This window comes from Theropithecus gelada, chromosome 17, assembly GCF_003255815.1.
Source record: "Theropithecus gelada isolate Dixy chromosome 17, Tgel_1.0, whole genome shotgun sequence".
Classification (NCBI taxonomy): domain Eukaryota; kingdom Metazoa; phylum Chordata; class Mammalia; order Primates; family Cercopithecidae; genus Theropithecus; species Theropithecus gelada.
The window spans coordinates 39,665,221-39,690,999 of record NC_037685.1 but is presented as its reverse complement, the minus strand read 5'-3'; the positions used below and the strand labels follow the sequence as shown (position 1 = coordinate 39,690,999).

At 45.3% G+C, this 25,779-nt stretch overlaps 1 protein-coding gene across 3 annotated transcripts in view; it reads left to right on the top strand.

The window, feature by feature from the left end:
* GGACT (gamma-glutamylamine cyclotransferase) overlaps nucleotides 1-25,779 on the top strand; it is a 58,335-nt gene that overhangs the window by 4,458 nt on the left and 28,098 nt on the right. For all 3 annotated transcript variants that reach the window (XM_025364078.1, XM_025364079.1, XM_025364077.1), the window contains exon 2: nucleotides 1,058-1,228. The gene's annotated coding sequence lies outside the window, so the exon portion shown is untranslated. The remainder of the gene's footprint in view (nucleotides 1-1,057; nucleotides 1,229-25,779) is intronic.

Here is a 25,779-nt window from a genome sequence, read left to right as displayed (position 1 = left end):
GAGGCTTAATTAGGTTCATGCTCACCATTTTTGGCAAGTCTACTTCAGAAGTGGTTTGACTTTTTTAAAATCTAAATTTATCTGACTTTAAAGACTTGGAAACCCTCATCAAAGAAGCTCAACATTACCAAAATAGGAGCTCAGCATTACTAAAATCGGCTTTGCCTGATGGCTGAGAATACATTTTTTCTCTTTCTTTTTACTTTTCTTACTTGTGGGAGAGTATATAGAGCTGTTATTTCTCAGAGTTCTTTTTTGATTAATTTTTGTGGGTACCTAGTTGTAGGTGTATATGAGATACAATGTGTAATAACCCTCATTACAGGGTATATGAGATACAATGTGTAATAATCACATAAATAATCAGGGTAAATGCGGTATCCATCACTTCAAGCATTTATCTTTTGTGTTACAATCTAATGATACTCTTTTAGTTATTTTTAAATGTACAATTACATTATTACTGACTATAGTCACCCTATTGTGCTATCAAATACTAGATCTTATTCCTGCTTTCTATGTTTCTGTACCCATTAACCATCTCTACTTTCCCCCAACCCCCCTACTACCCTTCCTAGCCTCTAGTAACCATCATTCTGATCTCTATCTCAGTGAATTCAATTGTTTTAATTTTTGGCTCCCACAAATGAGTAAGAACATGCAAAGTTTGTCTTTATGTGCCTACCTGGGTTATTTCACTTCACATAATGACCTCCAGCTCCACCATATTGTTGCAAACGACAGGATCTCCTTTTTAATGGCTGAATAGTACTCCATTATAGATGTGTGCCACATTTTGTCAAGGAGGTCTTGAGAACTTTGAACCCTTTCTCTAGGTCACTGGAAGGTGCCTGTATTCAAGGCATTCTTTGGCCCCTCAAGCATGTGAACTACATTTTTGCACTGAACAAAAATATATTCCTTCCTTGGGCATATGCCCAGGGTCTCAGATTGCCTTCTAATGGGAGTTAGGTCATTTATGTTTGTTTTTAAGCCCCTTATTGCTTAAATGTTTAATTTTCTTCAGTTGACTTCCTCTTATCTTACCTCCCAACAGGACCGAAAACTGAATATTTGGTCCCGTGGACTTTCTGGTCACCCTATGAGGTAGATTTACTTTGTCTTGAGTCGTGTGGAAGGACTCTGAAGTCACAAGTTTTTAAGACTCTCAGGCTTACTGTGGATCTGGATTCTAAGGCAACACTTCCTTGAAGAAACAAGCTTACAGGTGAGAACTCTTAGCCTCTGTTCTAGAGTGTTCATTGCTCAAGTTCTAGAGCACCACAAGAAGTATGCTGACAAATAGTGTCAGTTGGAAGCCCTTGTCTCTTTGTCATTTAAGAATAGTGGTGGGGGGCCAGGTATGGTGGCTCATACTGTAATTCCAGCAGTTTAGGAGGCTGAGGCGGGAGGATTGTTTGATCCCAGGAGACTGAGGCTGCAGTGAGCTGTGATTACACTGATTATGCCACTGTGCTCCAGCCTGGGCAACAGAGTGAGACCCTGTCTCAAAAAATTAAAGGAGGAGGGAAGGGAAGAATAGTAGAGCAACTGTAGGTTCATTTCTGCATCTATTTTTCTTTGGGGTGTGTGGTCTTTTGACTTATAAGAATTATATATTGAGAATACGAATCTTTTGTCATATATACTATAAGTATTTCCACCCTATTTTTTATACTTTGTGTAATACAATCTCTAGGCTTTGCAAAACATTTTAATTTTATGTAGTTAAAATATCGATCTCCCCTTTACAGTGTCTTTGTTTTGTGTTTTGCTTAGAAAGACCTGCCCATTTTAAGGTTTCTTTTTAAAATTCATGTTGACACAGATAAATGAAAATGTAATGAGAGCTGGGAACATGTGATTCTGAAAAAGACTATTGAAGGGGGAGTATTTCCAGACAATATAATACCAAACTAATGTTGGCATTAAGACTGGTCCTATGTTGCTAAGTGTTGAAGTTGGGCGATGAGTATTTGAGAGCTCCTTCTATCATTACCCTAGTTTTGTACATATTTTACTTTCCATAACAGTTTTTTTAAATTTTATTTTTATTTTTATTTTTTTACCAAGAATAGCAGGGGGAAATTGTATTTTGTCCCATTCATTCATATTCAGCAGCTATTTATTAAGCTGTTCTGAACACTGGAGGGTATCATGTTAATAAATGAAAAAGGTATTGAAATTTCTGTTATGTGGGAGACAAATATTAGCATCATGGTTAAGGGCACCAACTTCTGTGTCAGACCGCCTGGCTTCTCGTCCTCCCACTGCCACTTACTAGCTGGGTGATTTTGGACTTTTTAATTAAAAAGATGTGTATAATAACAGCTGTCTGGAGGCTCTAGGGAGAATCTGTTTTCTTGCTTTTTGTAGCTACTAGAGGCCACCTGCATTCCTTGGCTTATTGGCCCTTTCCTCATATTCCAAGCTAACAACATTGCCCTTTTCTGGCCCTGCTTTTGTCATCACATCTGTCTGATCTGATCCAGGACAGGTTTTCCAGTTTTAAGGATTCCTCATTTGATTAGATTGGGCCCACTTGGATAATCCAGATTAATCTCTGCATTTCAAGGTTCTTACATCTGTGAAGTCCCTTTTGGCATAGGAGGTAACATATTCATAGGTTCCAGGGATTAGGATGTGAACACCTTTGGGTGGCCATTATTCTGCCAACCACAGATTTGAGGAGACAAAAGAAAGTGAATGTGATTGAGTCCTTGGCAGGGAGGAGATGGGACTGGAGAGGGAGCCAGGCAGAGAGGATTCAGTAGGTCATCATACGTCTTGAAGTTCCTCCCAACAGTAAGAGGAAGTTATGGTCAGATTTATTCCCTCAAATCTGGAATCAGCTGTTTCTCCAAGGAGCCCTAGTTAGCTGTTTTAAAGTGAAAAATGATACTTAAAGACAGTAATCTGGACCTAACAGGGTGCTCATTACTGTTGGATTGGCAGTTGTTTTTAAGCCATTTCAACAGACAGACAGGGAAAACCATTGTTCAAGATAAAATATTTCATGAGTGCATACTGGTAACATCCAAGTCTGTTTCTGGACTGCAGCGTTTTTGCTTATTGTCATAGAACTTATATCCATACCCCTTTCTTCCACTCCAGAAATCTCAGTTCACAGCAACCCAGTGTAATTGATGATTTGCTTTAGCCCTCACCCCACGGAGTCAGTGCCACAGGGGTGTGGGGATTGGGAGGAAGACCACGGAGGTAAAGTGTCATTTTTGTTACATCGTATCAAGCCTACATACCGTCTACAAGACTTCTCTCTTTTGCTGTTGACCTTGCTTACCTGACTGAAATAGTGATTGGCAGGTTTCTCCACTGTAAAGTCACACTTTCCCCCTCCCTTCATACTGTGCTCTGAAAGGAAGTCATAGTGAGCAGCCTGCACTTCTGGAGGGAGGAGTTATTTAGACTTCATCTCCTTAAGGGGAAAGTATCTACATATGTTATTTGGAATTCTTCCGTGTAGGAGGTTTATCTGTTTTCTTGCATTTATTTACTCAGTCATTTATATCATTATGGACTCACAGACACTTATTTTATACTTTAGGTTCTAATCCAGTACTCCTTATTTTGTTCTCCAGTTGTTCCTGCTTTGGTCATTGGTAGCCTGTTCTGTCGTCTCTTGTGTCCCTTTGACTTGCCCCATCATTCTGGGCTGGTGGGTTTGTTTATTTTTGAGCACTTGCTTGCTTTCCGATATTGCTAGATGCCCTAGATTCTTCTTGTGTATTTCCTGCTCCGGTCTTAGGTTCAGCCGTTTCTCTAGGGAACCCTGGTCCCCTCTGTTGGAGATGTTGTTAGAAACCACAAGCTGGATGCTGGTGTGCTTATTTAGACTGCAGTGGCATTGCTTTTAGGTCCTCTCAGCTGATGGAGCAAGGAAATGTCTGTGTGTACTGACCTGTGTGTATACACGTATCAGTAAATACTTCTGTATGGAACCAGCTGTTTCTGTGAGTCCACACTGGTGTCTCCAGCCCTAATCCTTTACCCCATGGATCACTCTCGCCTTTTCCCTGCTGTCTCTCACCTCCCACATCAACAGTGAGAAACCTGGCTCCCATCGCCTGTGGCTCATTTGCCTACTTTTCAGTACATACATGTGTATGACAGCATTGGAATTGCCATCTCGCCCTATGGGAACCACTGAATCAATGAGAGCCTGGTTTTTATTAATATATATAGTTCCTTTTGCCTTTAGTCTTCTGTGGACTGGGCCAACAGGTGAAACAGTTTCTTTGGGCAGGCTGAATGAGATCCTGCTACCTTGAGAACATCTTACCAGTCAGATCTACAGGGTGCAGATTCCATGGCTTCCCCCTGGCAGTTCTTCCATCACTTGGCTATTTTACTCCGCCTGAGCCAAGGCAGGCTTTGCTATCCTGACTTGACACAGAAGAGTTCCTTAGTAACTGTGTTCATTTGCTAGGGCTTCCATAACAAATTACCACAGACTGGGAAGCTTAAGACAACAAAAATTTATTCTCGGCTCACAGAATCCAAAACCAGAATTCAAGGTGCTGTCAAGGCTGCCCTCCCTCCAAAGGCTGTATGGAAAGTCCTTCCCTACATTTTTCAGCTTCTGGTGGCTCCAGGTGTTCCCCGGCAAGTGGCTGCACAGCTTCCGGTTCTGCTCTGTCTTCACATGGCCCCTCCTCGGTGTCTGTCTTCTCTCCTGTCCCTCATAAGGATATCTGCCATGGGATTCGGGGCCCATGTAGGCTGCCCAGGATGATCTCATCTCAGCTTCCCTAATTAATCGCATGTGCAAAGTCCCTTTGCCGTGTGAGGTGCCATAGTCAAAGGTTCCAGGGATTAGGGCATGGAGATGTTTGCGGGAGACCTTTGTTCTGTCAGCCTCACTTTGTGATGCTGCAGCCATCGCAGGATCAGAGCAGATCCCAAGGCATTTTTGGCAGAGTAAGACCAGGTGCCAATCCCCGAGGTGTGTTTCTGCTGCTCTTTTTTTTTTTTTTTTTTTTTTTTTTTTTGAGACGGAGTCTGGCTCTGTTGCCCAGGCTGGAGTGCAGTGGCCGGATCTCAGCTCACTGCAAGCCCTGCCTCCCGGGTTCACGCCATTCTCCTGCCTCAGCCTCCCGAGTAGCTGGGAGTACAGGCGCCCGCCACCTCGCCCGGCTAATTTTTTTTGTATTTTAGTAGAGACGGGGTTTCACCGTGTTAGCCAGGATGGTCTCGATCTCCTGAACTCGTGATCCGCCCGTCTCGGCCTCCCAAAGTGCTGGGATTACAGGCTTGAGCCACCGCGCCCGGCCTCTGCTGCTCTTATACACCGAGGCAGTGCCATCAGGTCGAGACCCAGCAGGCCCCTCCTTCCTCAGCGCTGAAGGGAGGGGGCTTTGGGCTGACAGGAGACATGGGTTCCGTGCGTGAATTCCATCAGCAGAACGATGCTCAGAACCTTCTTTGATTCACTCTGTAGGGGCAGAAAGGGGGTGATCCCTCTCTACCCCATCATAAGGGTCGTGGCTGACACCCCTATGCCAAACATTAACAATAGAAAAGCAAAACACATGTTCAGTCATAGTTTTACATGACACAGGAGCTTTCAGAATGAAGACCAGAGACCCAGGGTGAACTCTCCAGATTTTGCTTAGATTTGAAGAAGCACAGACCGCCATGTGGAAATCCAATTGGAAAAAAGGGTGTGAGCCGATGGAAATAGACCGAGTGGGGAAGCCCAGCAAGGCCTGTCTCCAGGTTCTTCTTGGCCTCTCTGTTGTAGCATTTCTTCCTTCCAGGAATGGCGCAGGATCCTCTTGTCCAAGGTCTTTATGGCCAGCTGTTACACGGAAAGGCGTGGGGAAGGCTAGAGTAGTATTTTTAGGTTTTATGGCTAGCTTTGGGGAAAGGGGTTCTGGTTCCTGTCACCTGCATTGGGGAAGAGAAATTCTGGATCCTATAGTTTGCCTTGCGGAAGGATGAGAGGGGCAAGACACGCAGGAGAAAGTCGGAGAGACTGAGCTGCTGAGCCCCACAACTCCTAGGCCCTCCCCTCCCGACCGCTGCCGGCACTCCTGCCTCCACACCCTGGGGGTGGTTTTGCTGCAACTGCTCTTTTATTTGAATTTCATGTTATTTTGTCTTGCATAATTGTTTTTGGATACTAGCCTAAACACTGCTGCGCTGTGAGCTCTGATTGGGTAAGAAACATGCCTTCCTCATTCGGAGTCCGCCATCATGCCTTCCACGTAGTGGGGACCCAGTAAGAAAGAACTCACTTCCAGTTAGTCGAGAGTGTTTTTACAGAACTCATGTTCTGAGTCAGGCCAGAGTAACTTAGAGTAAGGAAGAGTATATGCGGGAATACTCCTCATATTATGCTGTGTTCTTGTCCATTTTTCAAACGACCACATTTACTTTTCAAGCTTTTGAGTGTTAATTACCTCTTCCTGCTGTTGTCATCTGTACTTGGGAGTATGAAGAGGTAAGTTTAATGAAAATTAATATTTTTACATCTCATGATGGTTTTATTAACTTACAAGCATTAAATGAGCTTTGAAAAGTGTTCTTTGAGCCATTATTGAAAATCATCATAACTGCCTGCTTTGAATTACTCTTCCTCCCTTGATTTGGTGTTCTGCAAAGTTAGATCCAGATTATAAAAGCCTAATAAAAACTTAGGAGATTAGTATATCTCATAAATGAACAAAGAATGGTTTGACGGCATTGCAGGGAACATTTACGAAGTCTAAGTCATGGTTAACATGATAATTTTAGGAGGAATTGTGAACAGCAAGATCTTTTACAATAGAAGTCAAGTAGACTCACAGGTAAGCCAGCAGTACCAGGGTTCCGGGGCTTAAGATCAGCTGGGATATAACTGAATGTACTGACTGGGAGCTTGCCGGAAGCTCAGTTACCTGCCTCTCACTGGGTTTCTCAAGCCTCTGTGTCACTTTCCATCTGGGCTATCTGGCAGATACCTTACACAAATGCGACACATTCTGGTCTCTCGGGCTTCAGTGTAGTGGTGGCATAAGTGGATGTTTTCATTATGTAGAATAAAAACAATATTGGCAGAATATCTATAACAGAGACATCTTGAACAAACTTGTGTCCAGGGAGGCGCTCTCTCCTTTGGCAGTGTTTGGGATTAGAGCTGTAGAGGTGAAGGTGGCTGCTACTGTGGGAGGAAAAGAGGAGTGCACTTGGTGTTCGGACATTTCCCTGTGGGACGCGCAGATGCCAGTATCTCCTTATCAAATGAATGGCTTTCAGAGTCAACTTTGTGGTCAGGGCTCTCAGAAAACATCCATTTCCCTTTCCTATCTTTCCCTTCTGATATTTTAGTTGTGCCTGAGTAAATAACGAACCCCTGGTGAAGAAAGGCAAGTGAAAATGTCATTCCCACCCTTTGTTCATAACAATTAGGTACAAATTGGCCTTGAACTTGATTCCTGCAGTGATAGACATCCCAGTTGATGAACCCTTCTTCCGTCCCTGCTGCCCTCCCTCCTTTCCTTCTCCCCTTCATCCCTCCCTGCGGCCCTCCCTCCTTTCCTTCTCCCCTTCATCCCTCCCTGCGGCCCTCCCTCCTTTCCTTCTCCCCTTCATCCTTCCCTACAGCCCTCCCTCCTTTCCTTCTCCCCTTCTTCCCTCCCTATGGCCTTCCCTCCTTTCCTTCTCCCCTTCATCCTTCCCTACGGCCCTCCCTCCTTTCCTTCTCCCCTTCATCCCTCCCTGTGGCCCTCCCTCCTTTCCTTCTCCCCTTCATCCCTCCCTGTGGCCCTCCCTCCTTTCCTTCTCCCCTTCATCCCTCCCTGCGGCCCTCCCTCCTTTCCTTCTCCCCTTCATCCTTCCCTACAGCCCTCCCTCCTTTCCTTCTCCCCTTCTTCCCTCCCTGTGGCCTTCCCTCCTTTCCTTCTCCCCTTCCTCTTTTTTTGTTTTCCCCTTTCCAGCATTTTACTGTGAACATTTCCAGACATACTCTACAGTAGAGTGTAGTAACCCTCATGTGCCACCCACCCGGGATCAGAGATCACTGCACCATACTGGCTTTGCCATGCTTTTTCTACGTGCCCTCCTCTCTTTGTGTTTTGGAGTTTTATTTGCTTGTTTCTAGAGAATTTTGAAGCAAATGCCAGAAATCATGTCGTTTCACTCCCAAATATTTTAGTATGAATTTTGAGGGTTTTTAATATAAATATAATTCTATCCAACAGTGAAAAAAATACTTAATATCTTTTAATATTGTATCCCAATTTCCTTTTTTTTTTTTTTTTTGAGATGGAGTCGCCCTTGTCGCCCAGGCTGGGGTGCAATAATCTTGGCTCACTGCAACCTCCGTCTCTTGGGTTCAAGCGATTCTCCTGCCTTCGCCTCCCAAGTAGCTGGGATTACAGGCACCCACCACAGGCCTGGCTAATTTTTGTATTTTTAGTAGAGACGGGGTTTCACCATGTTGGCCAGGCTGGTCTTGAACTGCTGACCTCAAGTGATCTGCCCGCCTTGGCCTCCCAAACTGCTGGGATTACAGGTGTGAGCCACTGTGCCCGGCCTATTTTTACAAAGCAAGGTCTGTGCAGTTGGTTTATTCAAGTCAGAATTTTTGTTGTTGTTGTTGTTGTTGTTGTTGTTGAAACAGAGTCTCACTCTTGTTGCCCAGGCTGGAGTGCAATGGCACGATCTCGTCTCACTGCAACCTCCGCCTCCCGGGTTCAAGTGATTCTCCTGCCTCAGCTTTCTGAGTAGCTGGGATTACAGGCACACGCCACCATGCCCAGCTAATTTTGTATTTTTAGTAGAGGCGGGGTTTCTCCGTGTTGAGGCTGGTCTCGACCCCCTGACCTCAGGTGATCTGCCTGGCTCGGCCTCCCAAAGTGCTGGGATTACAGGGGTAAGCCACCATGCCCGGCTTCAAGTCAGAATTTTTAAATCCCATCTATTGTATTTGGTTTATGTATCTCTTGTCTCTTTTAAAAATAATTTTGTATGCCAGGCATTAATTTGATTCAGAGTGTTCTTATTCTTTAACCTTTCATTTTTAACTATTTTAGAGTAGTTGCATGCTCTCATGCTTTCATTCATTATTATTAAGTTTATATACAGTAAAACCAACTTGTTTGCACAATGTGAATAGATTTAAAATGTGTGGATTCTTGTACTGGCCATCACCAACGGTATACAGAGCAGTCCCATCACTGCTTTTGTAAATTCAAGCCTCACCTGTTAACTGCTATGGTTTAGGCTCTCAGCTGGTGGTAGTATTTAAGAAACACAGAATGGAGATTCCTGTCATCTACTTGGAAGAACGGTAGCATATAGGTTTTATTTTGTCACTTGAATCTCCCTGTTTTTCCTCTGAAAAGTTGCTGGAGGGTTCGACCTATTGACAGACCTTCCTTTCTAATATAGGAACATCACAAATGAAGAACAGCTGACAAAGGAGACTGAGGACAGATGTCAGATGGGCTCTTGAGGTTGCTGTGGCTGAAGCCTCAGAGGCCAACTGCAGGGAAGATTTGGTTTCAAGTGTTAAAGAAATGGGATAGATTTCTTCCTCTTTTTTTTTTTTTTTTTTTTTTGAGACGGAGTCTCGCGCTGTGTCACCCAGGCTGGAGTGCAGTGGCGCGATCTCGGCTCACTGCAAGCTCCGCCTCCCAGGTTCAGGCCATTCTCCTGCCTCAGCCTCCGAGTAGCTGGGACTACAGGCGCCCGCCACCACGCCCGGCTAGTTTTTTGTATTTTTAGTAGAGACGGGGTTTCACCATGTTAGCCAGGATGGTCTCGATCTCCTGACCTCGTGATCCGCCCGCCTCGGCCTCCCAAAGTGCTGGGATTACAGGCTTGAGCCACCGCGCCCGGCCTAAAATNGACGGGGTTTCACCATGTTAGCCAGGATGGTCTCGATCTCCTGACCTCGTGATCCGCCCGCCTCGGCCTCCCAAAGTGCTGGGATTACAGGCTTGAGCCACCGCGCCCGGCCTTTTTTTTTTTTTTTTTTTTACACACAAGTGTGATTTATATATTATATGATATTCTGGAGGAAGCAGTTCTGTTAATTTCTTTTTATTATTTCAGCTTTTTCTTAGATACAGGAGGTACCTGTGCAGGTTTTCTACAGAGCATATTTTACCCAGGTAATGAGCATAGTACTCAGTGGGTCATTTTCAACCCCTGCCTCCCTTCCTTCTCTGATCTAGTATCTTCAGTGGCTCTTGCTCCCAGGTTTATGTCCATGTGTGCTTAGCATTTAGCTCCCACTTGTAAGTGAAAATGCAGTATTTGGTTTTCTTTCTTTTTTGAGATGGGGTCTTGCTGTGTTGCCCACACTGGAGTGCAGTGGTGTGATCTCAGCTCACTGCAACCTCTGCCTCCCAGGTTCAATCGATTCTCCTGCCTCAGCCTCCTGAGTAGCTAGGACTACAGGTGCATACCACCACGCCCAGCTAATTTTTGTATTTTTAGCAGAGGCGGGGTTTCACCATGTCGGCCAGGCTGGTCTCAAACTCCTTACCTCAAATAATTCCACCTGCCTCAGCCTCCCAAAAAGTGCTGGGATTACAGGCATGAGCCACCACGCCCGGCCAGGTTTTCTCTTCCCTTGTTAATTCTGTTAAGCTTATGGCCTCCAGCTGTATCCATGATGCTGTGAAGGACATGATTTCTTTCTTTTTTATGGCTGTGTAGTGTTCCATGGAGTGTATGTGCCACATTTCCTTGTCCAATCCACTGCTGATGGGCACCTGTGTTGATTCCATGTCTTTGCTGTTGTGAATAGTACAGCAATGAACATATGAGTGCATGTGTCTTTTTGGTAGAATGATCTATTTTCCTTTGGATATATACCCAGTAATGAGATAGATAGGTAGCTCTGTTTTAAGTTCTCTGAAAACTCCAAACTGCTTTCCACGGTAGCTGAACTAATTGACATTTCCACAAACAGTGTATAATCATTCCCTTTTCTCCACAGCCTCGCCAGCATCTTTTTTTTTTCTTGACTTTTTGATAATGCCATCCTGACAGGTGTGAGATGGTATCTGTATGGTTTTGATTTTCATTTCTCTGACTAGTGAAGATGAGCTTTTTTTGGTATGTTTGTTGGCCACTTGTATGTCGTCTTTTCAGAAGTGTCTGTTCATGTCCTTTGCCCATTTTTAATGGGTTTATTTGTTTTTTGCTTGTTGATCCTGTGGTCGAGTCGTTTTTGGTTTAAAACTAACGTATGCCGGGCGCGGTGGCTCAAGCCTGTAATCCCAGCACTTTGGGAGGCCGAGACGGGCGGATCACGAGGTCAGGAGATCGAGACCATCCTGGCTAACACGGTGAAACCCCGTCTCTACTAAAAATACAAAAAACTAGCCGGGCAAGGTGACGGGCGCCTGTAGTCCCAGCTACTCGGGAGGCTGAGGCAGGAGAATGACGGGAACCCGGGAGGCGGAGCTTGCAGTGAGCTGAGATCCGGCCACTGCACTCCAGCCTGGGTGACAGAGCCAGACTCTGTCTCAAAAAAAAAAAAAAAAAAAAAAAAAAAAAAAACTAACGTATTAGGCCAAGTGCAGTGGCCCTCAACTGTAATCCTAGCATTTTAGGAGGCTGAGGCGTGTGGATTGCTTGAGCCCAGGAGTTTGAGACCAGCCTGGGAAACATAATGAGACCCCATCTCTCAAAACAAACAAATAAAAAACCTAACGTATTAGTTGACCATTACATCTGTTGGGATGGGAATAAATCAGAAATAGTAAAGGATTAGTAGGGATGTTATGTCCATTGGACTCAAGTCTTTGTTTTGTTTAAAAAGTTATGTATGGGTCTCTTTCAAATTTCTGGCTTACTGAGATTATTTCAATGAAGTCACATATATGCACATACATTTCATGGGATGGGGGAAGGGGTAATGGAAGAGTATTGGGCCTTTAGTCCAGGGTGTTTAGAATACCAGACTAATACACCTGCTGCCCCCTGGTGGCAGTGTAGTAAACAGTGAAGTTCAAAGGTAAGGACTTGTGGAGAGCTAAGTCCAGTGGACTGTGGGTGTCAAGAGGATTGTAGAGGAAACTGGGAGATGCCGCTTCTCTCCCACTCTTCTTGTGATTGCTACCTATATGGTCTTAGAAAAATCATTTAGTTTGATTGAAGTGTAGATTTCATGTTCTTCACCTTTAAAATGTACTTTCTAAACTTTTTCCAGCATTAATACCCTGTTCTTCTCCAAGGGTATTAATAAAAGATGCCATTGTATAGCAAGAGATGTCAAGTTCAGTTTTTTCCTTTAGCAGCTGTATCCTAAGAAACCCCAGATATTTATTCAGGAAAGCAAGTTCTAGGGTACACCCTAAAGCTGGATACAGATTCAGCTCTGGGCAGCAAAATGCATAAACCTACCTGCAGCACAGTTCATCATTAATCAGTATGAGGACTCTGCGTTCTTATGAAAAGCTCACATCATCTAAAACACGTTTTTTTCCGAGACGGGCGGATCACGAGGTCAGAAGATCGAGACCATCCTGGCGAACACGGTGAAACCCCGTCTCTACTAAAAAATACAAAAAATTAGCCGGGAGGAGGTGGCGGGCGCCTGTAGTCCCAGCTACTCGGGAGGCTGAGGCAGGAGAATGGCGTAAAACCCGGGAGGCGGAGCTTGCAGTGAGCTGAGATCCGGCCACTGCACTCCAGCCTGGGCGACAGGGCGAGACTCCGTCTCAAAACAAACAAACAAACAAAAAACAAAAAAAACAACGTTTTTTTATTCTGGTGTGGTGGTGCATGCCTGTAGTCCCAGCTACTCAGGAGGCTGAGGCAGGAGGATCCCTTGAAGCAAGGAGTTTGAGGCCACAGTGCACTATGATCACACCTGTGAATAGCCACTGCACCCCAGCCTGGGCAACATAGCAAGACCCTGCCTACAAAAGTAAATAACTGTTTTAAACATTAACACATACATTTTACCATCTTAACCATTTTTAAGTATACAGTTCAGTAGTATTATGTATATTCACATTGTTATTCAACCAACCTCCAGAACATTTTCATCTTGCACAACTGAAATTCTATATCCATTAAACAACTCCCCATTTTCCTTGTCCCCCATCTCCTGGTAATCACCATTCTGTTGCCTATCTGTATGAATTTGACTACTCTAGGTATGTCATAAAAGTGGACTCTTACAGTATTTGTCTTTTTGTGGACTGGCTTATTTTGCTTTGCATAATGTTCTCAAGGCTCATCCATGTTGTAGGATGGGTCAGAATTTCCTTTTAGCCTTTTCAAGGCTCTGTAATATTCCATTGTGTGTATATGCCACATTTTCTTTATCCCTTCCTCTGTCAGTGGACACTTGGCTTGCGTCCACCCCTTGGCTGTTGTGAATACTGATGCTGGGAGCGTGCATGTGCTATGTCATTTTTAGTGTACTGTGCTGACTAATGCAGAGAAGGGCTTATACAGGTTTTTCCTGCACATAAAAGGTTAAATTTCATAATAAAGAACACCAGTCAACCATACCAGGTAACTAGTATATGGCTTTTTGTATGTTTGAGTGAGTTAAAAAAGGATAACATTTATTGGATACAAGATATATACCAGGCATTATTATATATGTGATATATTCTATTTAGTCTTTATAATTCTGTGATTTATCCTTCACTCAGAGGGACTAAGAGTTATTGAAATCATGTGTGTGCCAGAATGTGTATATACATACATTATCTCCATACCTCAGTGTTTGAGGTGGGCATTATTATCCTGATTTGTTGGGAGTTGGAACTGAGGTTCAGAGAGATGAAACACCCTGAACAAGGTCACACAGCTAAAAGATGGCAGGGTTTTACCTGACTTTGAAATGAAGTACATCTAGTTCTAAAATGTGTCCCCTGGGCTGGGTGTGGTGGCTCATGCCTATAATCCTAGCACTTTGGGAGGCTGAAGTGGCAGGATCGCTTGAGGCTAGAAGCTTGAAACCAGCCTGGCCAAATGAGACCCCGTCTCTACAAAAATTAAAATTAAAAAAAAATGTTCTCTGCCCACACCACACTTTCTTCTGCTGCACAGCGTATACATCTGTGTTCTGAAGGATATTAGAGTGATATCAAAGAATGGCACTTCTATATTGTCACTAGAAAAACTGTAATATCTTTGCATTAAATATGGTCTTTTCAATTTTCCTTGCAAAGACACAGCATCATTTTGGATGAGTTCATCTGAAATGTATTGCCAAGGCTTGCCTGCTGGGGGATTTTGCAAAATAAATCTCCCTACTTACAAAAGGGTGCTTCTCACGTGCTAGTTCCCATGTATCTGAGGTTACCCTCCTTGACACTGTTATCTTCCCTTTTTTCCCTTCTTTCCTTTGGATTGGCAGAGAGCTAGGACTGTTGTCACTGCTCTCTTCATCCCCATCTCTTTAATGCCATGGTGTTTTGGGCTGGAGCTTTGATCTGTTCTGGCACCGTGTTTTCACACAGCTCAAGGGCTATAAACTGTCCTCATAGGGGGTCGTTTTCTTGGAGACTCAGCAATCTCTCAGGGAGGCCAATTGCAACATTTTCTCACATATGGAATTACTAGATGAACAAATAAGTTGTGATACATCATCTGAGCAGGCATTTAAGCCTAAGATTCCACATTTTTGGGTAACCTTATAGCAGCACCCCACTCTCTGCAGTAAAAATTTACTGTATTTTAGTCTATTCTCATATTGCTAATAAAGACATACCTGAGACTGGGTAATTTATAAAGGAAAGAGATTTAATTGACTCATGTTCAGCATGGATGAGGAGGCCTCAGGAAACTTATAATCATGGTGGAAGGGGACATTGCTTGGGATTTTTTAAACTTAGAGGATGGGTAAGGACCCAGACTGTTCCAGAGATTCATTTGAGGTCTGATATAATTTGGCTGTGTCCCCACCCAAATCTCATCTTGAATTGTAGTTCCCATAATCCCCACGTGTCGTGGGAGGGCAGGTGGAGATAACTGAATCATGGCAGCAGTTCCCCCATCCTGTTCTTGTGATAGTGAGTGAGTTCTCATGAGATCTGATGGTTTTATAAGGGGCTTCCCCCTTCACTGGGCACTCATTTTCCTTGATGTCACCATGTGAAGAAGGACATGCTTGCTTCCCATTCCACCATGATTATAAGTTTCCTGAGGCCTTCTCAGCCATGCTGAATATAAGTCAATTAAACCTCTTTCTTTTATAAATTACCTAGTCTCAGGTATGTCTTTATTAGCATTATGAGAATGGACTAATACAGTAAATTTGTACCACAGAGAGTGGGGTGCTACTATAAGGATACCCAAAAATGTGGAAACCACTTTGGAACTGGGTACAGGCAGAGGTTGGAGCAATTTGGAGGGCTCAGAAGAAGACAGGAAGATGTGGGAAAGTGTGGAACTTCCTAGAGACTTGTTCAGTGACTTTGTCCAAAATGCTGATAGCAACATGGACAATAAAGTCCAGGCTGAGGTGGTCTCAGATGGAAATGAGGAACTTGTTGGGAACTGGAGCAAAAGTGACTCTTGTTATACTTTAGAAAGAGACTAGTGGCATTTTGCCTCTGCCCTAGAGATCTGTGAAAGTTTGAACTTGAGAGAGGTGATTTAGAGTATCTGGTGGTAGAAGTTTCTACGTGGCAAAGCATTCCAGAGGAAGCAGACCATAAGAGTTTGGAAAATATGCAGCCTGACAATGTGATAGGAAAGAAAAACCTATTTTCTGGGGAGAAATTCAAGCCCACTGCAGAAATTTGCATAAGTAAAAAGGAGCCAAATGTTAATCACCAAGACAGTGGGGAAAATGTCTCCAGAGCATATCAGAGACATTCTCAGCAGCCCCTCCCACCACAGGCCTGAAGGCCTAGGCGGGAAAAATGCTTTTGTGGGCTGGGCCCAGGGCCCACCTGCGCTGTGCAGCCTCGGGACATGGTGCCCTGCCTCCTAGTTGCTTCAGCTCCAGCTGTGGCTAAAGGGGCCAACGTAAAGGGCAGTCCATTGCCTCAGAGAGTACAAGCCCCAAGCTTTGGCAGCTTACATGTGGTGTTGGGCCTGTGAGTACATAGTGGTCAAGAATTGAGGTTTGGGAACCTCTGCCTAGATTTCAGAGGATGTATGGAGGCACCTGGATGTCCAGGCAGAACTTTGCTGCAGGGGCAGAGCCCTCATAGAGAACCTCTGCTAGAGCAGTGCAGAAGAGAAATTTGGGGTTGGAGCCCCCACACGGAGTCCCCACTGGGGCACTGCCTAGTAGAGCTGTGGCAAGAGAGTCCTTCAGACTCCAGAATGGTGGAACCAGCAATGGCTTGCACTGTGCACCTGGAAAAGCAGCAGACACTCAATGCCAGTCTGTGAAGGCAGCTGGGAGGGAGGCTGTACCCTGCAAGGCACAGGGGCGGAGCTGCCCAAGGCCATGAGAGCCCACCTCTTGCATCAGCATGCCCTGGATGTGAGACATGGAGTCAAAGGAGATCATTTTGGAACTTTAAGATTTAATGATTGCCCTATTGGATTTCAGACTTGCATGGGGTCTGTAGCCCCTTTGTTTTGGCCAATTTCTCCCTTTCGGAATGGGTTTATTTATCCAATGGCTGTACCTTCATTGTATGTAAGAAGCAACTAACTTGATTTTTATTTTGTGGGCTCATGGGCAGAGGGGACTTGCTTTGTGTCAGATGACGACTTTGGACTTCACTTTTGAGTTAAAGCTGGAATGAGTTAAGACCGAGGAACTGTTGGGAGGGCATGACTGTGTTTTGAATTGTGAAGACAAGATTTGGGAGGGGCCAAGGGTGAGATGATATGGTTTGGTTGTGTCCCCACCCAAATCTCATCTTGAATTGTAGTTCCCATAATCCTAATGTGTCAAGGAAGGCACCTGGTGGAGATAATTGAATCATGGGGGACGGTTTCCCCATCCTGTTCTCATGATAGTGAGCTCTCATGAAATCTGATGGTTTTATAAGGGGCTTGCCCCTTCACTGGGCACTCATTCTTCTCCTTGATGCCACTGCCTTGTGAAGAAGGACATGTTTGCTTCCCCTTCTGCCATGATTGTAAGTGTCCTGAGGCCTCATCAGCTATGCTGAACATGAGTCAATTGAACCTTTCTTTTATAAATTACTCAGTCTTGGGTATGTCTTTGTTAGCACCATGAGAACAGACTAATACAAGGTCTTCAGTAAACCCTGACAGCAGGATGTTGGCCAATAAATATAAAAAGTGGGATTGGTAGAAATTGCTGATTGCAACCAAATATCCATTCTCTTCTTTCTTAATTACTGGTCCTGTTTTATTCAGTGACCCATGTGCCTAATTATGGTGAATGAGAGGTAAGCAGAAATGCGTGAGGCTTCCAGGGAGGTTTTAAAAAGGAACCTGATTCAGTTGGAAGTAAGGCCCTGGGATTCTCCACCTGCCCTGCCTCATGCCACCACCTTTGAATGTGACATTATGCTAGAGCTCCACTAGCCTTTTTCTCTTGTGAGGGGAGATGGTAGTACCTGAGATTAGAAATTAGTTAACACATAAAGGGATCAGTCAGATATGTAACTACATTCAGGCTAGTGGGAGCCAGGTTTCCCAGTGTCAAAGAAGAGAGTTATGAATACAGAAATGCAGAAAACTGGAATAAATCCTGTGATATGCTTTGGGTTGTGTTTGTGTGAATTCATGATTTTCAGTAAGTGTAGACAGATACAGAAGTGAACATAGATGTAAAGGTGTAAAGAAGTGAATGTAAGTGTGCATGTGTGTATGTTTGTATGTGGATATAGGCATATATTCTGCTGGCGGGGGGGGGGTTGCAGACAGATGCAGCCCAATGACAGCACACCCCGCACCCCGATCTTGGCATCTAAATACCATTTTCTACAAGAGAACAAGAGCTCCTTGGAGAGAGGGCTGATGCCAGGGCTGGGACAGGGAAAGTCTAGGATGAGCCTGGAACGTCTTGAACCAGAAAGCAACGGAAGAATGAGGAAGCTAGACCAAGGGGACAGAGAAGCTTGCTGGAATTCACCCCATCTGTCCAAAAGGGGACAATGTAAGCATCAAAAGAAATAATGATAGCATTGGATATAATAGGAAACCATAAGTCCATACAGATACAAATAATGAACAAGTGGCAGGTCTGATGGTGAATGAGATGTTGCATGGTTTCAAAATCCCTCTTCATGAAATACTTACCAACTATAAAGGGCCAAAGAGTAACTTCTCTGTGGAGAAGCCTGGCAGTCACCACCTTAGGTGATTGGAGTGAATGTCATCAATAATGGAGCAAGTTGAAATCGTGAGGTGTCTGATAGGCAGCGAGAAGAACATAGCATCATTTCTGAAAGATTCCTGCTCAGGCTACACCATCCAAATCTAATCAGGAGACAGCATCAGACAAAACCAAACTGAGGGACATTCAACCAAATCAATGGCCTGCAATCTTTAAAAGATCGTGAATGCCAAAGACGGGCAGGAATTATTTCTTGGATGGAAGGAGGCTAAAGGACATAGCTACATACAATTTGGATTGTGCACTGAGCCCTTTTGCTGTAAAGTACATTATCAGGACAGTTTAAAAAGTTCAAACGGTCTGCGAGAAAGTAGTAAACCTAGTCAGGAATGCTGATGCCCTGATGTCACACATGTAGTGTGGTGAGATCAGCTGTCCTTGTGGGAAACAGACATGACCATGTTCAGGGATGAAGGGCATCAGGTTGGCAACTAACCAGTGGTTTACTCTCTGAGCAGACACTTCTTAAATACCCACCACACCCAGGTACCAGGGCTGAGAGCCGAGGAGCATAAGTTGCTGGTGCCCGGGCCGCCAGCAATCTGGCAAAGGAGACCTCAGCAGCCGCAAGGCCAGGGGCAAAGGGCTGCGGTGTCCCAGGGTCAGCTCTGCCTCTAGGGCTTAGGGTCAGAGGCATGCTACCAGGATGATGGTGTTTGAAGTAACCTGGAAGCACAAGGAGGATTTTGCCAGGCAGAGTGCTGAGGAATGAAGAGTGAGGGGCCTGAAAGGCAGTAGCAACCTAGAAAACAAAGAAAGTACCACAGGCAGTGTGAGGCGTGGCTGAGCGGCAACTGGCCTTTGTGAGCAGGTGAAGACATTTGGATTGGCTCTCTGGAATTATCCACTGCTGAGGAACAAATCACCCCCCAAATTAGTGACTGAAAACAACAAAAATGATCCCACAGTTTCTGTGGCTGAGGATCTAATAGTGGCTTAGCTGTGTGATTCTGACTTGGGTCTGTCACAGGCTGCACTCAGGTGCTGGCTGCACTGTGGCCTTCTCCAGGCTTGACTTGGGGAGGCCCCGAGCTCACTTACCTGACAGCTGGCATGCCTTGGTCCTTTCTGGCTGTTGGTGGAGACCTCACTTCTTCTCTACGTGGCATCTCCATGGAGATGCTCATAGCATGGCAGCTGCTTCCTTCACAGTGGGGGATCTGAGAGCAAAGGAGAGCCCCCAGGACAGAAGCCGCAGTCTTTTTATAACTGAATCCCATCACTTCCTCTGGATTGTGTTTGTTGGCAGTCACTAAACCCATGCTCAGCGGGGCAGGAGTCACACAGGGACAGGGATGCCAGGCACAGGCTTGGTGGGTGCCATGTGAGAGTCTGCTTGCCACACAGAAGTCCCCACAGCTGGACAGGCAGGGGCACGACCGGGCATGCATCTTGGAGATATCACTCCAGCTTTGAGGGGGAGCAGCAGTGAAACTATTTGGGAGAGGATCACACAGGATAGAACTGCGTGGGGAAGAAGAAAGGGGCATCCTCATCAATGTAAAACACTGCTCAAGCAGTTGGGAAGGGAAGGGGGGTTAACCTGAGTGGTTAGAAACCAGCTTCTGCAGAGAGGCTTTTGCAGGAACTCTTTGCTGTGAAAGCTACAAGGCAGCGACCTCGTTTCAAACACCTGGTGTCACCAGCATCACGTTTTAAAGTTGTGAAATATCAGGGCTGTTATTTTTTCAGTTGTCTCATAAGCACTACTTTGCCTTGACTGTCAGATGTCAAATGTGCAAATGAAAGCTGTTTACGTTGTCAGGTAGGTTGACTGGACCAGGCTTTAAAATACCAATTCATCCCTTTTGAGAGGTGACACTCTGATCTTTCAGCATGATGGTTAAAAGATTGTGTCTTTCCTTTTGAAATCTTCCAGTTTTTTGAAGTCTGATCTGAGCAAAAATTATTTTGAAGAATGAAGTTTTCCCTGAGATTTTTGATTTTTGATTTCACCAAGCCAATCTAAACAAGATGAGCTGTGAATTCTGGGGGCAGAGCCACATATGCAGTGGGAAGAAGGTCAAAGATTGGGAAGGGGAAGGCAGCCATCCCCTGTGAAATACTACAGAGAGAGCATTCCAGGTCTGCATCACAACAGGCTTTTCCTTGCATCATTGTGCTTGAAGTTAAAAACAAACATCACAACCACCCTTTAAACCTGTGTGTTCCTTGGGAATAATAGCAGTCTGGAGTGTGGTTAAAATGCTGCTTCTGGAAGGGTGACCTGGGCCTCGGGCTTCCCTCCCTCATGAAGGCCTGGCTTCTGGGTTCAGGCCAACCCCCCCACCCGCCACCCTGAGCATAGAGCACTCAGAGCCGGGTACTACATGATGCTGGTGACACCAGGTGTTGAAAGTAAAAAATGGAATGTATTCCACACTTTTCAAATGGCCATTCCTGTGGCTTAGTATTTATACTTCGGTCGACCTTAAATCATGAGAGTAAAAACATAATGCTCTTAGAAAATGTGTCCTCCGCGTTATTTAGGCAACAGTCTCATAGTTACATAGAATGATGGGGAAATTTAAAGGTGAATATGTACTAAACTTGGAAGGGCTACCTGTTAGTTATTCTAAGGCTTTTTGTATTATCTTCATTGTTATGTATTTTGTTTTGCTTTTTGTATAACTTAGATAATTTTTTTTAAAAAGATATGTTTATACAAATCTTCAATCTTTTTTTTTTTTTTTTTTTTTTTTTTTTTTTTGAGACGGAGTCTCGCTCTGTCGCCCAGGCTGGAGTGCAGTGGCGCGATCTCGGCTCACTGCAAGCTCCGCCTCCCGGGTTCACGCCATTCTCCTGCCTCAGCCTCCCGAGTAGCTGGGACTACAGGCGCCCGCCACCTCGCCCGGCTAGTTTTTTGTATTTCTTAATAGAGACAGGGTTTCACCGTGTTAGCCAGGATGGTCTCGATCTCCTGACCTCGTGATCCGCCCGTCTCGGCCTCCCAAAGTGCTGGGATTACAGGCTTGAGCCACCGCGCCCGGCCCAATCTTTAATACTTGGAAAATTAGCTTTTCTGGTTCATTGAACTTGCCATGTAGGTGAAGGTTGAATGTAAGTCTTTTTTAGGAAAACCTGTGAAAATGAAGGAGTGTCCCTTCTCTGTTTTTACGGTATACAGAGCATCATGAATCCTCTTTAATCTAAAAGTTAATAGTTCGAGAACGTCACTGTAAAACAGAAAGACCCTTCCCACAATCAATGATTTTTCCAAAGGGTAATTACCAGAATCACCTGGAGACCTTTGAAAAATACTGTATTTTATTTGAAATGTAGATTCCTGCCCCCAACTCCTAAATTACTAAATCCAACTCTCTTGCGAGCGGCCTAGAAAATCAGTGTTGAAGCTTCACATGCATTTTGGGAACTCAGCAGGCGTGGGGAGCCCCAGCCACAGGTCCAACCGAGGGTGGCCACAGGCACCTAGCCTGCTTCCCTCTGGGAGGAGGGAAGAACTGGGAGAGGCTTCCCTCCACCCAGTCCCTGTCTTTTGGTTTGCAGTAGCCCACAGGCCCCCAGAGGGTCCAAATCCCTGTTCCCTGCACACGTCTGGGCTCATGCTCCTTGCCTGGAAGGCATCCCACCTCCTCCTCTCCCCTCTTTCCAGCATGGTTTTTACCCTCCTCCCCAGCAGGGGCAGTGCCCAGCCCTGTCGGGGGCTGCATCCAAGTCACCCACAAGCAAAATCCATTCTTTTTCCCATTCCTTATGATGCGCTGAACACACCCCTCTCGCTGTGGCATTCCACACATCATATTCTTATAGTAGATTTTATCTGTATCATCTCTTAAAGTTTAGTTTAATTAATTAATGTAAAGACAGGGTCTTACTATGTTGCTCAGGCTGGACTCAAACTCCTAGGCTCAAGTGATCCTCCTACCGTGGCCTCCCGAGTAGCCAGGACTACAGGCATGTGCTACCATGCCCAGCTTGGACCATTTTAAAAGATTTATTTACTTTTAATTTAGAGGTTTTTTTATTGAGACAAAATTCACAGAACAGAAAACCATTTAAAAGTGAAGGATTCAGTGATTATTTAGTACATAATGTTATGTGGTCACAACTTCTGTCCAGTTCCAGAACGTCTTCCTCACCCCAAGAGAAAGAAACTCCGTCCGCACTAAGCATCCTCCCATTCTTCCATCCCGAGCCCCTGGCAGCCTCCATCCCCCTTCCCGTCACTGTGGCTTTGCCCGTGCTGGGTGTTCTGGATCAGTGGATGCATGTCACACATGCCCCGTGTGTCTGGCCCCTCTGATTGAGGATAATGTTTGCAGATTCATCCTGGGGCAGCGTCCATCAGTGCATTCATTCGCTAGGGTTGCCACAACCAAGTGCCACAGACCAGGTGGCTTGAACAACAGAACTTTCTCACAGTTCTAGAGGTTCAGAAGTCCAAGATCAGGGACCAGCAGGGTTGGTTTCTCTGGAAGTCTCTGCTTGGCTTGATTTATATAAGTAAGATTATGTGGAGTTTGCTTGCAATTCAAGGCAAGTAATGCTTTGATTTGCTTTCTTTTTCAGCACATGACAGTGGGTGCCCAGGCAGGGGAACGGGAGCTGTTTTTTGGGGGTTAGGAGCTTGAACTCTGAAGTCAAGAGCCCACACAAGTTTAAGGCCATGCCTTTTTTTTTTTTTTTTTTGAGACAGAGTCTTGCTCTGTTGCCCAGGCTGGAGTGCAGTGGCGTGATCTCAGCTCACTGCAACCTCCACTTCCTGGGTTCAAGTGATTCTCGGGCCTCAGCCTCCCAAGTAGCTGGGATTACAGGCGCCCGCCACCATGGCTGGCTAATTTTTGTATTTTTAGTAGAGACGGGATTTTGCCATGTTGGCTGGGCTGGTCTCAAACTCCTGACTTCAGGTGATCTGCCCGCCTCAGCCTCCCAAAGTGTTGGGATTACAGGTGTGAGCCACCACACCTGGCCTCATGTGCTTCTCTTACCAGTGGTGTGACTTTGGGTGAGTTGCCTGCGCTGTCTGTCCCAGTGTCCTCTGAGTGCTGTGAAGGTGGGTGAAGTATATGTGGTGAATCACAGGTACTGCGTGGGGTGCTAGGCATGATCCTTGCTGGTGCCAGGTTTGGAAAAAATGGTGTTCATGCAAGGAAAAATTTTTTTTCTGTGCAAAACTAAGGTGTATTTATGAAAATGGAAATCAAGTCTTACCCTCCACCGAGCTTAGTTGTAGAGAATATCTAGGGTAGTTTCTGTCAGGATCCACACAGGCAGTGGACAGGGGCTTGCCATTTTATAGAAGAATAAAATTTCACAACTTCTGTGTACTTGCAGTAATTTGAGCTTTAGGGTGAAACTTGCGAGGTAGGCAAGGTAAGAGTTTCTGTCCCCATTTAGAGGCACCTAAACCCCAGTGAGGCAAAGTGAGTCACCTGGGAGCTGTCTGGAATCTGGTCCTTTTGAACCCACTGTTGCACACAGCCTCCTCTGGGGCATGGAGACTCTGCAGCATGACCTTTGAGCACAGTTAATGATTTCCTATTTGTTTTATTTCATTCAAAACAACTGTCATTGCTTGAACCCACCTGTGCTGGGCACTCGTGTACTCCCCGGGGATACCCCCACCATCTCTGGGAAGTGCTGGGGTCTCACTGGACAGAGAAGGAGATCCAGGATGAGAGGTTCAGTCATTTGCCAAGGTCGCCCGCCACTGAGCAGCACCTCTGCCCCTCCATGGTCCCGGGTTGGAGGTGTGAAGGGCATCCCAGGCCCTCCCACTGCTGGGTTCTTCTAAGTACAGGAATCTCTGCTGCACACATCTTCTGAAGATGGCATTCTCTTGATCTGAGAAGGGAACCAGTACCACTTGCTGGGTGTTTAGCCTGTGCTGCACATTGCAGAATTTCATCCTGGTGTTAATAGCCCCAGGTAAGACAAGGCCACGTGTCCAGGAAAGCCTTCTGTGGGAAGACACAGCATTAAGATAGCTCAAAATCAGGGTGAGGAGGCAGGAGGCAGGGCTAACCATCTTCATCCATCAACTATTACCTTTACGATAGAAACCATTTCAGTGTTATTTTTATATTTGCTATGGATTGATACAGAATTGCATTATTTTAACGCTTTATTGAGAAATAATTCACATGCCATACGGTTCACCACCATTACGGAGTCAGATATAAGCAGCTCTCTGGGGCTGTTCCTAATATGGAAATGTTGCTTATACCAGAAAACGATAACCTAAAGGAAATATAACACAAAGTTCAAGGAAAGCTTGTAGATAATCACTAGTAAAATAATAGCAGTGGAGCTGGAAATACTGAAATGGAGAGGTTAAAATGCCCTGGGAGGGTATTGATGCTTGATGAGACTTAGGTGGGCGTAGCCACAAGCTTCACCATGAATGCAGAGTCAGGAGCTGGGGGAAGAGGCGCGTGTTCCTGAGCTGTGTGGATGAGTGGTGTAGGAGGCGTGTTTGTGATGAAATGACAGCCCACCAGCCCACTATCCCAGGCCCTGAAGGAGATGTGGGGTGCGCAGCCTGGGCTGTCAGAGATGTTTGCAATTGCAAAGATTCTGACCCATATTTTCCCCCACACACATCCGTCTTGCTAGAGCACGTGTCCTGGTTCTTTAGAAAATCACTCCATTGTACTTTAGGACACCATGTCCTAGGAACACACTGACACCAAAAACCTTGGCCAAGAGTCAGAAAAACAAAGCTAGATTATGTGAGGGAATGGAAATGTCCAGAATAAAAGGTGGGGAGGCTAAAGGGATCGCACAGAGCTCAATGACAGCAGAGCTGCAAAGCTGCAGCCCTCCTCAGCCAGGCGCAGCCCCAGTGAAAGCAACGGATACAAACCCAGAGGGCACGTTCCCAGCGCAGCCCTCGGGGCCCGGGAGAGCCACACAGCTCCCACAGACGCTCACTCCCTGTCCATTCCCTTTTGGCCCTGGAAGTAGACTTGAGTTAAGCTCCTGGGTAAAAAGCTAAGAAAGGAGAATATCAAGAGACTTCCAGCCATATTCACTCAAATAGGAAGAGAGAGGAACAGACTCGCCTATGTGGCAAAGAAGAAAAGGCTTAATGTTTATGGAGCAGCAACACGCTGCAGAAAAGCGAGTCAGATCCTGGGGTGTTGAAGGACTTTGTTTGGATGCTGCTGTTTGGGAGGGGCTTCTCCCCAAAATAATTCAGCTTTTTTGATTTACAGACAAAATTTACTCATTTACTGTTTCAAGTTCAGTGCATTTTTTTAAAGGGTCAACGAATCTTGATAAATATGTATACTCATGTAATCACCACCACACTCGAGATACAGGCCCTGTCCATCTCCCCAGAAGCTTCCTGACACCTTTTTGCAGTCAGTCTCCCTCCCCAGCAACAGCCCCTTGCAGCCTCTGCTCTGCCCTCATAGCTTGGCTTTTCCCGAATGTAATGGAATCATACGGAATGTAGTTTAGTGTCCGGCTTCTTTCACTCAGCTCATGTGTTTGAGATTTATGCATGTTATTTTATCTGTACACCTCAGTTTGTTTAAGCATTCTCAAGTTGATGG